Source organism: Botryllus schlosseri, chromosome 4, assembly GCF_051294905.1.
Source record: "Botryllus schlosseri isolate E-star chromosome 4, Bs_hap1, whole genome shotgun sequence".
Lineage (NCBI taxonomy): Eukaryota > Metazoa > Chordata > Ascidiacea > Stolidobranchia > Styelidae > Botryllus > Botryllus schlosseri.
This window is the reverse complement of record NC_137239.1, coordinates 6463701-6475064: the sequence shown is the minus strand read 5'-3', so window position 1 is coordinate 6475064 and position 11364 is coordinate 6463701. Positions and strand designations below refer to the sequence as shown.

General features: G+C 40.0%; 1 long non-coding RNA gene across 1 annotated transcript; it reads right to left on the bottom strand.

Moving 5' to 3' along the window:
- Positions 1 to 320: 320 nt before the first annotated feature.
- LOC145436933 (uncharacterized) lies at positions 321 to 9540 on the bottom strand. The gene is made up of 2 exons (XR_013914498.1): positions 9370 to 9540; positions 321 to 662 (listed from the first exon to the last, which is right to left on the bottom strand). It is a non-coding gene; the product is annotated as an uncharacterized LOC145436933 (long non-coding RNA).
- Positions 9541 to 11364: the final 1824 nt, after the last annotated feature.

Below are 11364 nucleotides of genomic sequence, written 5' to 3'. Positions count from 1 at the left end.
CGATATTAGTACAGCAAAAACTTGCCCTCGTGATAACTCATTATCACAATAATATATCTCGAGATCAATGTTATAGGACGCCGTCCAGCGCATGTTCACAGTACAGGACATACAGTAACGGAATATTCAAGGTTATCTTGATAAGAGTGGTTGGTGTCCGTTTGGTAATAAAGGTGGAATATATCAGGTTTTCCACCTTTAGGGTAATTTTTGTACTTGAGTACTTCACAAAAGTAGAAGGACTTCGTTATTGGCCACGTCTGATTACTATGAATTCCAAAAGTACACATTGCGCAATTGAAACATTTTGAAGCTTCAAGTCATTTATTCGTCTTTGCGACTCATATTCACTTTATTATTTTATTTGCTGCATCGAAATCGCATTAATATAACAATGTACATATTTAGATCAACTTCTCCGCTCAGCGGATCGTCGGCAGCGTTTCTTCTGTAGTTGTAACGAATGATCAGGTTTCTTTCTCGCACATCACTCCATGATAAACGTTAGATATTGGGACATTAAAATATCCGTCGGAACTTCCGTCATTTCTTATCTTCATGATCATGTACTTGCGTGACGACGAAGATGTTGGATTTGATGAAGTCCATTGAAATTGATTCGAACCTCTTTCAATTCCTGATCGGTATAGCAGAGTTGAAGTCTGTCAAAAACGGAAATAGGTAGTACGATTATTGCGGAAACGCTGATCACGGTTGCAGCAAAATGTCTCAGTAGTCGATTACGATTACGAGTAGATGGAAATGAGGGATTGGGCGAACTCCTGAAAGGCCCTACTTGATGTGAATGCGAACCTTTGCAAAGGATTCGATGTGAACGCGAAGGGATTTTGGCTGGCCCGCGGACAATTTTCCGTCTTACATGCTAATGTGACCCGCGGCCCCAGTCTGCCGAGGTTGCCCACTACTTGCTTACTATACGCAGCGTGCGAGAGTGGAGCTTACGCGTAAGTTCGTCCAAGCGAGAAGACTTGCATTATCATCATTTACGATGTACTCAACCCTAATGTCATTTGTGGTAATCATGGTGTCGACTACAATGGTCATTCACAGCATGCTAGTATTTCCTATTTTTGATTTCGTAACCGCCGACTTGCAGCACGGCACACTTCTAGGCTTTTGAAAGACACCGCTTATGCAAGGGGTCGCCAACGCAAAACTGGTCGCAGGCCACTTGTCAAATTTCGTAGAGGACGCGGGCCGCATGAATCCAATATCGAGATTAACTAGGCCACACAGTTGAACAACAACGCTATCTCGTCACCTACTCAACTCTAATGAATTGATATCTTGGTATATTTGGGCAACCGGTGTTATCGAACGCCTTGAAGTCCTAATTAACGGTCGTACCGTGTGTTGATTAATCGGATAGAAGAAGCAGACATGGTGGCGCCTGTATGACAATGCTATTCTCAAACCACATTGTCTCCGTCACTATCGACGAGAAATGGCTTTGAAGTGACATTGCTGTCGTTCAAATGCATTCATTAAATACGATATATTCGTTGTATATGTGGATAAATGGGAGAATAGTGTATCCATTCAGCAATCCGGCCCGCCAAGTACTTAATCCTCCTATACCCGGCCCGCCGACTAGAGAAGTTGGCCGCCCTTGATTTTTAACAAGTCCTATTTCAAAAGCCTAACGCAAACAAGCAATTAATGAGACTGAATTGCTATTCGAAACGTCATTTGACTATCAATACACATCGAAGCAAGCATTCAAAAAATTATAATTAGGGCTGCTGGGCAAAATCGAGTGCCTGAGTGATTCGATTCTGAATCACGTATTATGCTTGAGTCGAGTCGAGTATTCGAGTATCACTGACCATGACGTCATAACAGAATATAATATGTCCAACTTCAAATATGATCGTTTTATGCCACCGCAAATAATTTAGTGCCTGTTATGCATTAGGTTACATTAAAGATACTTCGTTTTTTTTGCCATTCCGATTTCATGCACTTTGTGAAAATGTTGTGGGATGATCATGACTTCGGAAATGTGTTATTTCCAGTAGTTTTCGTAGCTTTGTACTATGTTTCGTAAGCTGTGATGCGGCAAATCAAGGTTTCAAGGTTTCCACAGTTGAAAACAGTATCGAAATTATCATTTTCGTTGATAACTTAACTTACAGTTGCGAGGAGCGTATAATTTCAGTACTTGAAAAAATCGTCTTTTACTACTCGACTCGAATCATTTAAATTATTACTCGATTCAGATTCGAGTACTCGAATCATTGTGCCCAGCCCTAATTATAATAGCCCGAAATATATCTTGCTCAACGTATCTAAACGAAGAACCTCATTCATATCCCCTTCCAACGGAACGGTACGGAAGGAATATATTTCAAACTTTAAGTGTGCAGCGATAAACAACATCGGATAGATTATGACAGCACAATCACTCCAAACTCAAGTGCTCACGAACACGGAGCGGGCAAAGCTAGGCAGAAGTAACTTCACAGCGAAGCCGCGTGATAATCAAGCGCAATTTGATTGTTAATAACGCTGACACCAATCTTTCTGGCCGATCGATGGAAAGAAGAACAATTCGAAAGCGACCAGTTTTTGTACATCAGAAGTGCCGCGTCATTGTAGTGCAGTGACGAGCGGTGAGGTTCATGGCTGGTGACGCACGGAACCCCCCCCCCCTCACCCACACACACGCAAGTAAAGTAGCCTACCTGATAAAGAAATCCAAAATGTGAATAACAACAGCAACGGATATGGAGAACATTTTTTTCGCACACTGATAGCCGTTGCAATTCCACATTATACAATACATATACAATACAATACGCTATTGTGCTAAATGGGCCAGTTTAGACGGATAATAAATACTATCTCTTGTAGTACCGGTATAAATTATTCGAAGCATAAAGCAACGACAAAGCAGCCTATGCAAATAGCTATCACATACCACAATTTAACGGAAAATAAATAACAGGTCAGGGAATCTATTTGCTCCGCATTACGTATTGGCCATCGCTACTATATAATTCCTACAAGGCAGTCAAGAATGTTGTATTACGAAATCGATAGCGCGTTTCATTGTGCTGCGATTGTCCAATTGTTAGCGAGTAGTGCATGAGGCAAATTCGTTTGTGCCTCACCTGGCCATTGTGTAGAGGCCTTTGTCCAGTATGGAGGTTTATTCAGCACACAAAATATCCCGCAACCCGACAGACTATACAGATCCAAGAACCAATTACCCGACCACAAATACCGTCGACCGCCCCGCACGGCCGACGCAACCCGAGAGAGCGAACCAGCTTATGGTCTCCGCCGAATAGACAGAGCATGACCGATAGCGGACCCGGATAGGGGGCGCACGAGGGCTGCTACAATTATTTTTGTGCGATGGCATTGTTTTAAATAAAGCCGATTGTCAATTTCCTTGGCGATTCTGAGGGGGTTCTAGTGGTCTGACACTGTTAATATTTGGATTTTCGGAATCAGTGTGCTGATAGCATTTGATTGATACAAGTTGTTAAGAATTCCGAGCTATTTATGATGAATTGCATTGTCGCAGGTGAGGCACGAGCCGTCCGTGCCTCACCTGTGCCGCAACTCTCCTTTCGCGCTGTATTTTTGAATAATGATTATGAAAATTGATGATGTTGTGTGAAAAAATGTTCAAATTCAGTTATTTATGAACAGAACATCGATATAAAATATCAATAATCATCGACTCATGGAGGGTTTTCACAATTTTCACTTATTCGCTCTGACGACAGGTGAGGCACTGCCTCACCTGCCTCATTGGAACGCACGTCACTACTGTAGTGTCAATGTCAAAATCGGTGTGTTCACTTCTCTCCTGCACTGTCTTCGCCGGGTTCGGCATTGAATATATACACTTTTGTTTACTGGGTATCAGGGTTGTAACCAAGTCACAAGGCTCCGAGTCACAAGTCAATCTCACTTTTATAGTTTTGACTCGAGTCAAGTCGAGTCATTTCAATTCACCACCGAGTCAAGTCCGAGTCAAAGTCAGCGAGTAGAGGGTCGAGGCCGAGTCATGGAATTATGACTCGAGTCCGAGTCCAAGTCTGAGTCCAAGACTGCTCAGTTTCCAGTTAAAATATTGGTAAACCCACTTTTTATAACTCTGTGTGGTGATATCGAATTTTTCGCATTCATAATATACCAATTTTCCTCACTTTTAGCAGTTTCTGATAGCATATTCAATTACCAGTACCCCCAGACGAAATCCCAATAGTGTGATGGCTTCGGAATTGCAATGAAATGTCGGTCTCGGCCGTCTGAGTCTCGAGTCAATGACTTGGATCGAGTCATGCGCAATGACTCGAGTCCAAATCGAGTCAATACACAGATTGACTCGAGTCGAGTCGAGTCATTTCCGTATTTTGAGAAAATTACTCGAGTCAAGTCGAGTCATCAGAAAATCGTGACTCGAGTCGGACTTGAGTCGAGTCATCACTCGAGTCATTACAACCCTGCTGGGTATTAACACTACGATGTGTGTTTATTTCGGATTGTTGGATATTAGCCTGTATTCTTGAACCGACTTGTCGAAGTTGGCATCAACTAAATAGTTTCTAATTGCCACTATTTCAATCGTCTTTTCGAAAGTAGTATTTTATAGCGCCTTTTGCCTCAGTCCGCAGAATATTGAGATCCTCACACATATTCGTGTATATGCCCAAGCACAAGCAAAACTTTTTACTTTATGCAACGGTGCATTCTCTTCATCAATTTCGTTTGACTGTCAATTGGTTGCTTGAGCAGGGCAGTGTGCTGATTACACTGGTCCGACACTAAGCTAAGAATTGTTCTATCACGTACGATATTTTTGCTATGAATTTCATAAATTTAGAATTTTGTTAGGGGCGTTACAGTATGATTAACACGCCCTTTTTTAGGAGGATTTGTCCTCCTTTTTGAGTTCTTTGAAAATGTCCTCCGAGGACGCCTAAATGTCCTACTTTTTGGCAATTCGTCCTCCTTTGCAGCTTTTACATCTAAGGTAATGGACAGATTCGAGCGAAAATGGGCATAAAAGACACTAAATAACAAAGACGGACGTTCGAACGGAAAATTCGTGGTTCGAACGAATGTGATGACATTTTTTTTTTAGTCAACTCAACAAATTTTACAGCAAAATTAGCGAAATCGGCTGTTTTAAGTACTGATCAACCAACTTTTCTGATTTCGTAAAATTGTTATTGATATCCTCTATGATGAAACCTGGGATTTTGTGTAATCGAATGACTGAGTTTCCGGTACACTTTAATCCAGTGGTTCTCTTTTTTTAGTCGGGACCTTTTTCCTACTTTTTATAAGGTAAGTTGTCGCAACCAGTTTCAGTTGTTAGCATTTATCATATCTTTAAACATGGCTCATGGTACAAATTTTCTTCAATTGCTTCATACTTAATTTAGTTACGACCGTTATCATCATACATCTGCCCAGCAAAATTCATCGATCATTACATTTTGTGACAAAGCACACTGTCATTTCGGGAAAAAAAAAATTTGCATCAAGAAACATTACATTGTTCATACATATGGTAGAAAAGAATATGTCACTTTCGCACGAGGTGGGATCCTATAAGCTCGCTTCAAAACATTAAAAGACGCAGGATGTCTGCTTTTGCAAAGAACCAATCTGCTTATCATGATAACTTGAACGAGTTTATCCTCATTAATCTGTTTATCCTGGTAACCTGAGCGCGCATGCGTATCATGCTAATTCTTGTCCAGTTTTGATATCATCTATCAGTTTATCAGAATCGAGAGAAGCTGTTTCTGAACTATTTTTTTATTGTCATGATGTGTAGATCTTCTTTTGCATCGTATATTATGGACGGAAATCGAGCAAATGAGCATGGATTAAGATTAGGATTTCAAAAACCCGGATTTGTTAGATTTTGTCGGACTTTGGATTGGATTGAAGATTTTTCCTGAACGGATTAGGATTTGCATTGTATCTACCGATTTTATGGGAGATTGATGTCGTGTGACGAATAGCGACAAACTTTACTCATATCAGTTATCAATGTACTTATGGTACACTACACTATGGCACACTCGGTGCCAATGAACATGAGAGGTGTAGTCATATGCTAAGTCTTATTAAATCAAGAGAATTATTGGTTGTGAAAGAAAAATTTCCAAATCCTCCCTTGCATAAATTAGCATTTTTTTCTGAATTTCAAGTTAGAATCGGATTAGGATTAGACGCGGATTTGAATATACAAAAGTAATGTATTAGGATTTAGATTAGGAATTGAAGCTTCGGATTTGGATTGGATTAGGATATAGAAATTCCAAATCCGCTCATCCTTGGAATGCAGACTATTTTTGGCAGCTCGAAACAAACGTTTGTGTCACTTCATAGCAGAATTAAATACGCATCGATTCTAGGACGGAGCATGTGTTGAAGCTGTTCGATTGTGTTTGGTATGATTAAACGGCTGGGCAGTTTTGATTATAATCATCTTTACATTTTCCCGGCTATTTCTGCCGTATATTTGCCGTAGTATTTTCCTGTGAACCATAAGTGGTCGAAGGGATCAGCGTTGCTACTTAAGTAGAACAAATACCGCCTTACATTTCTACTCGATTACAAGAAGTTGAAGTTTGTGAGACATGTCAAAACTGCTTCAAGTGGATGAGGAAGATGAGATGTATGAGAAGTACCAAAGTCAGAATCGGTAAGTATATTTTATGAGGGCGGGGTCGCATACTTTTAGCAGTTACTCGCAGGTGGCTACATACAAAATATGAAGATCTTTCAACTCGGATATCGGGATATGTATAAGGACACTACCTATTGGTATAATCTTCGTATATTCAGTTACTGTGATTCAGGGGTTATTTCGCGCAGTTCTGATGACAACTTAACTCATGGGAGTGCTGCAATCTTATTTCTTAACTACATTCTACTGTTCAAAATCCAAATTGAAAAAGTAAATAATTAGGTAAATAATTAATAAAGTATTGCAAGTAGGCAAAATCTACTTGCTCACCCCGAAAAAGTCGTAGTAATCGACATATACATTATCTCAGAAACGTAATGTGAAAGAGCAAAAATAACACCAGATTCTGATTCACCACCCCTTAAATAAGTGAAAGTGACTCATCAAATCTCGCCGTAAAATCTTATAGGCCATGTTATCTACGTGCTACACGTAACAGAGACAGAATACAGAGACCGAAAAAGAGACGCATGGTATTAGATTAATCTACTGCTTCTACGACAACGTACGCTGTGATCGTTTCTTTTGCGGTCAATTTATATCTGATGTAACAATGGAGGATCAATGTAACGTACAATCAGTGAATGATCGGTTTCTCTCACAAGTGACACCGGCGTATTAATTTGACACCGTTTACTTGATGAATTGAAATTGACTCGTAAATGTTGCTACGAGTCACGAGTCAGTACACATTTCTGGAGCTCTGAGTCAAGTCAAGTCAAGTGATTTTTCCAAAGTGATTCGAGTCAAGTCAAGTCATACGAAAAACTTTACTCGAGTCAGACTTGCCATATGAATGACTAAAACGATAGGCTGTATTAAATGAAGAGGAAATTCGTTTACTTTGAAGCCAGCTCATTTATATGCCACGAATACGCTGCCTACGTACCTGGCATGCGTAACCCAGATTCATAATATAAAGGCAATGTGGTCAAGTATGAGTAACAGTGGAAGTCACAAGAAATCACTCTTTCCATATAATTTAGCTCAAACCTTCCTTGTTGAAATTGTCACATTACGCATTGTACGGCATGTGCTTCAATTAGTGACGTGATATGTTTCCAAATCCCTAATTCGTAAAACAAGACAATCAGTGCTCGCGATTACTATATGACTCATCATAGCTATCACCCATAAAGGATTAACGGGCATGCCAAAAAAACGAAAGCCGAAAACTGAAGTTTTAAGAAGGTTTAGGTTTCGAATTTAGAGCACTAAATATCGCATACTGGAGTCAGGGGTAAACCCATCCTTTCAGTTTTTACCGAGCACGTCGCTGAGATTAGGGATTTTAATTGAAGTCGATCATATGGCAAATGCACGACACACTCGATTAAGGTAGTGCGAAGTTCAGAAAAACTGCAAGCTTCGCTCAACATAAAGGCTATTCAACCTGCACAGTGCACACTGCTCGGAAGGCAGATACCAAGAAAATAAGCCTTGCACTTTAGCATATACCTTTCAGTGCAGTGGTTCTCGAACAGGGAGACGAGATAGAATCAGAAGGGTGGCGCGAAGCAAAAGTTTATTGAAAAAATTTTTACCTCTACGCGATATACCCCCACCTTATAGTTGTGGCTCTTTGTATTGTCCGGGTTTGATATTTCATAATTCCCTCACCAGCAGCCATAATCTTCCATGGAATCAAACTATCCGTTGGGATTGCTAGCATTCTGGTTGCATTTTTTAATATTTTGTGATATCATAATGGGTGGGCGCGTAATTAATTGTTCACTTTCATAAATGGAGGCGTGCCTAAAAACGTTTGAGAACCACTGTTTTAGAGTCTTAATAGAAGGACGTGGATAGGGGTTTAAAGAGAGCTGCAATGTATCATGTTTAACATTGTTTCGAATCATGACAGCTAATATATATATATATATATTTAATTAACCAACACTTTCTCATTACCTAATATCAATACACTCACTGAGCAGCATGTATTAACATTGTAATTTAGAAACAAAACTAAAATACGCTGGAGCTACATTTTTTCACTCGGCCCGCCAACCTATTTATTGTTCTCATTTGGCCCACGGAGGAAAATATTGCCCATCCCTGGGCTGTGCGATAGTGTTTACCGCTGTTCATTGCGGTATGCACAATCTTAATTTTCTCAAAATTTTATATGCAGACAATTTGAATTTAGAAAGATGAACAATGTCAGCAGGGTTGAATCGGGATCGCTATTGCGGTAAATTGATTTTCATGCTTCCAATATAATCAAACAAACCATGTCATCTTTATAAAAATTTGTTCACTTCAATAATTCTTCACAGCGATTTCTAATAAATTACTTTCGTGAATGTGGAGCCCAGATTACTATGAAACGCACAACTCAGACATCAAGCTCAGTTTATAAACATCTCCACTAATTGCGAAGAGTTCGCTATTACCAGCGTTGACTGCACTTCAGATATAACGAGTGATTTATGCATGGTCGGCTCGACACAATCGACCATTAACATTGTAGCGAATATTTTTGCTGATTTGAAATTGACTCGAAGTCGCATGATTAGAGATGACTTGATTAATCTCGCGATAGAAATTACAGTGACTCTCCACGCGAAGGTAACGGCTTAGTCCGAAAACTGCATGGCTTAGTAAGAAGTTACGGAAACTACCGAGTGTTTATATTCCATCCCCAACCATAGGTAGTCGCGCTGTCTACCAGCTGGTATCTTCGTGCGAGCGAATTCGTACAACGTTCTTTGTTGAGCTCGATCATGAATTTCAGCCAATAGAGCTCCGTCTTTTGCGCATTCCGCAACTGCTTCGTCATGAGTGAAAGAAAATATTGCGTTACGATGAATAGCGAAGCATTTTCCAGAAAGAAGCAGTCCTCCTCGTCTTCTGCAGTCGTCTTCTGCAATGAAGAGTATTGTCAAGCAGCAGCGTCAATATCGTCAGGAAGATCATTGGAGCAATGAAGAGCCGCACAAGTAACATCATATGTTATATCACACTGACCCAAGCTCATTTTCACGGAGACGATCCATTCTATCCATTGATGTAATATATGAGTTTGTGCAATGTGCAGTCGTCAAACATAGTCATAGTCGTGGACTCGTGGTAAGGAAACTTCCGAGAGTGGGGAGTAGCTGCACGTCATGCCGACAAACATTTGTATTCTTCCCTGATATTAATAGTTACAAAGCGGATTATATCAGATTTTATCATTGTACTCAGTAACGAAATAGATTTGTCATTTCTCTGGGAGAGTCAGTTCTCTTCGAAGCGCCCTAATTTCCTAAACAATTTATAATAAAACCAAAATTACGATCAATAAAGGAATGATGAATAAGTGTTTGACTGTTTACAATAGCGATTGTAGTAGTGGGGAAGGCGTTCTTGTTGGTGACGTCGTCATATCTAGAGTCATGTCGAGGTCGATTCATTTTTTCATCCAGTCCACGGCCATATTACCAATTGGATCCTAATAGTCCAGCTCAGTGCTTTTCAACCTGTGTGACCGTTCGCACTGGTGCGAATGAAAAAAAATTCAGTGCGAATGACGAGCGTGGTGCGAATGGTGCGAATGAAAAATCCGGATGAGTGCGAACGGCAAGCGTGGTGCGAACGGTACGAATGAAAATTCCGGATGAGTGAGAATGAAAATTGTCCATGTTTCTCACTTTTTCCGACGTGGAATAATTCAAATAATTCAAATGTCACTGAGCAGTTTATCTACTGACCTGTGCAATGGCCTGTTTGTAATGCGAACTCCACAATTTAGGCTTAGACACGCTTTCCTGTTCTTGGACTGATGATCTCAGGCCAAGTCTAGATCCTACGTACAGGTATAGGCCTATATATAACATATTGGTGATTCCACTAAACTTGCTGATCCATAGGAAAAGTTTGCCTGGTTCGTGTTCGTACCGCCGTTGTACTACAAACTTTGTAATACTCCGAACTCTACCGGTTTAGCTTGAGCAGATGAGCACTGAGCGGTGAGCACCCTCTGCAGAGCAAAATCAAATACTCCAAGCCGTATGTCTTACGATATTCCTTATGCAGCCTAATTTAAGCTTAATTAGACTGTTGAACCTTATTACTCTTTATGTATAAGGATCATACATGCGGTAATCGCAATTAGTAATCGTAATCGATTACGCCGATTACAGCATTTTCAAGTAATCGTAATCGCAATCGATTACATTCGAAAAACTTGCGAAGTAATCGTAATCGTAATTGACTACTTCCCATATCTAATCGATTTCTTTGTGAAAGAACGATTACTTTTTATTTGTGCAAGGACCATGACATAAACTGAACATTCGTGAACAAGGAAGATGTATTATACCAGTGCTCTTCAACCTTTTTCGACGTGGTACACCCTTTTAACGTTTCCTCAAAACTCGTACACCCCTGCTCCTTAGGAGTCTTCAAAAATTCGTTTTTTTCTCAAATCGTACTGGCTACTTGATAAAATTGTTGGGTTACATACCTTGAGCCTACACACCAAATTTGGTTCAATTGCAACCAGTAGCCGGCTTGCTACGGGAGAAGAAAGTTTCGATTTATTATATAAAAATAAATACCGAAAAATTTGAAATTTTCTGTTCTCCCCATGAAAGTATAAGGTTGTCTATAAAAACGATGTTCTTCAAATTTGG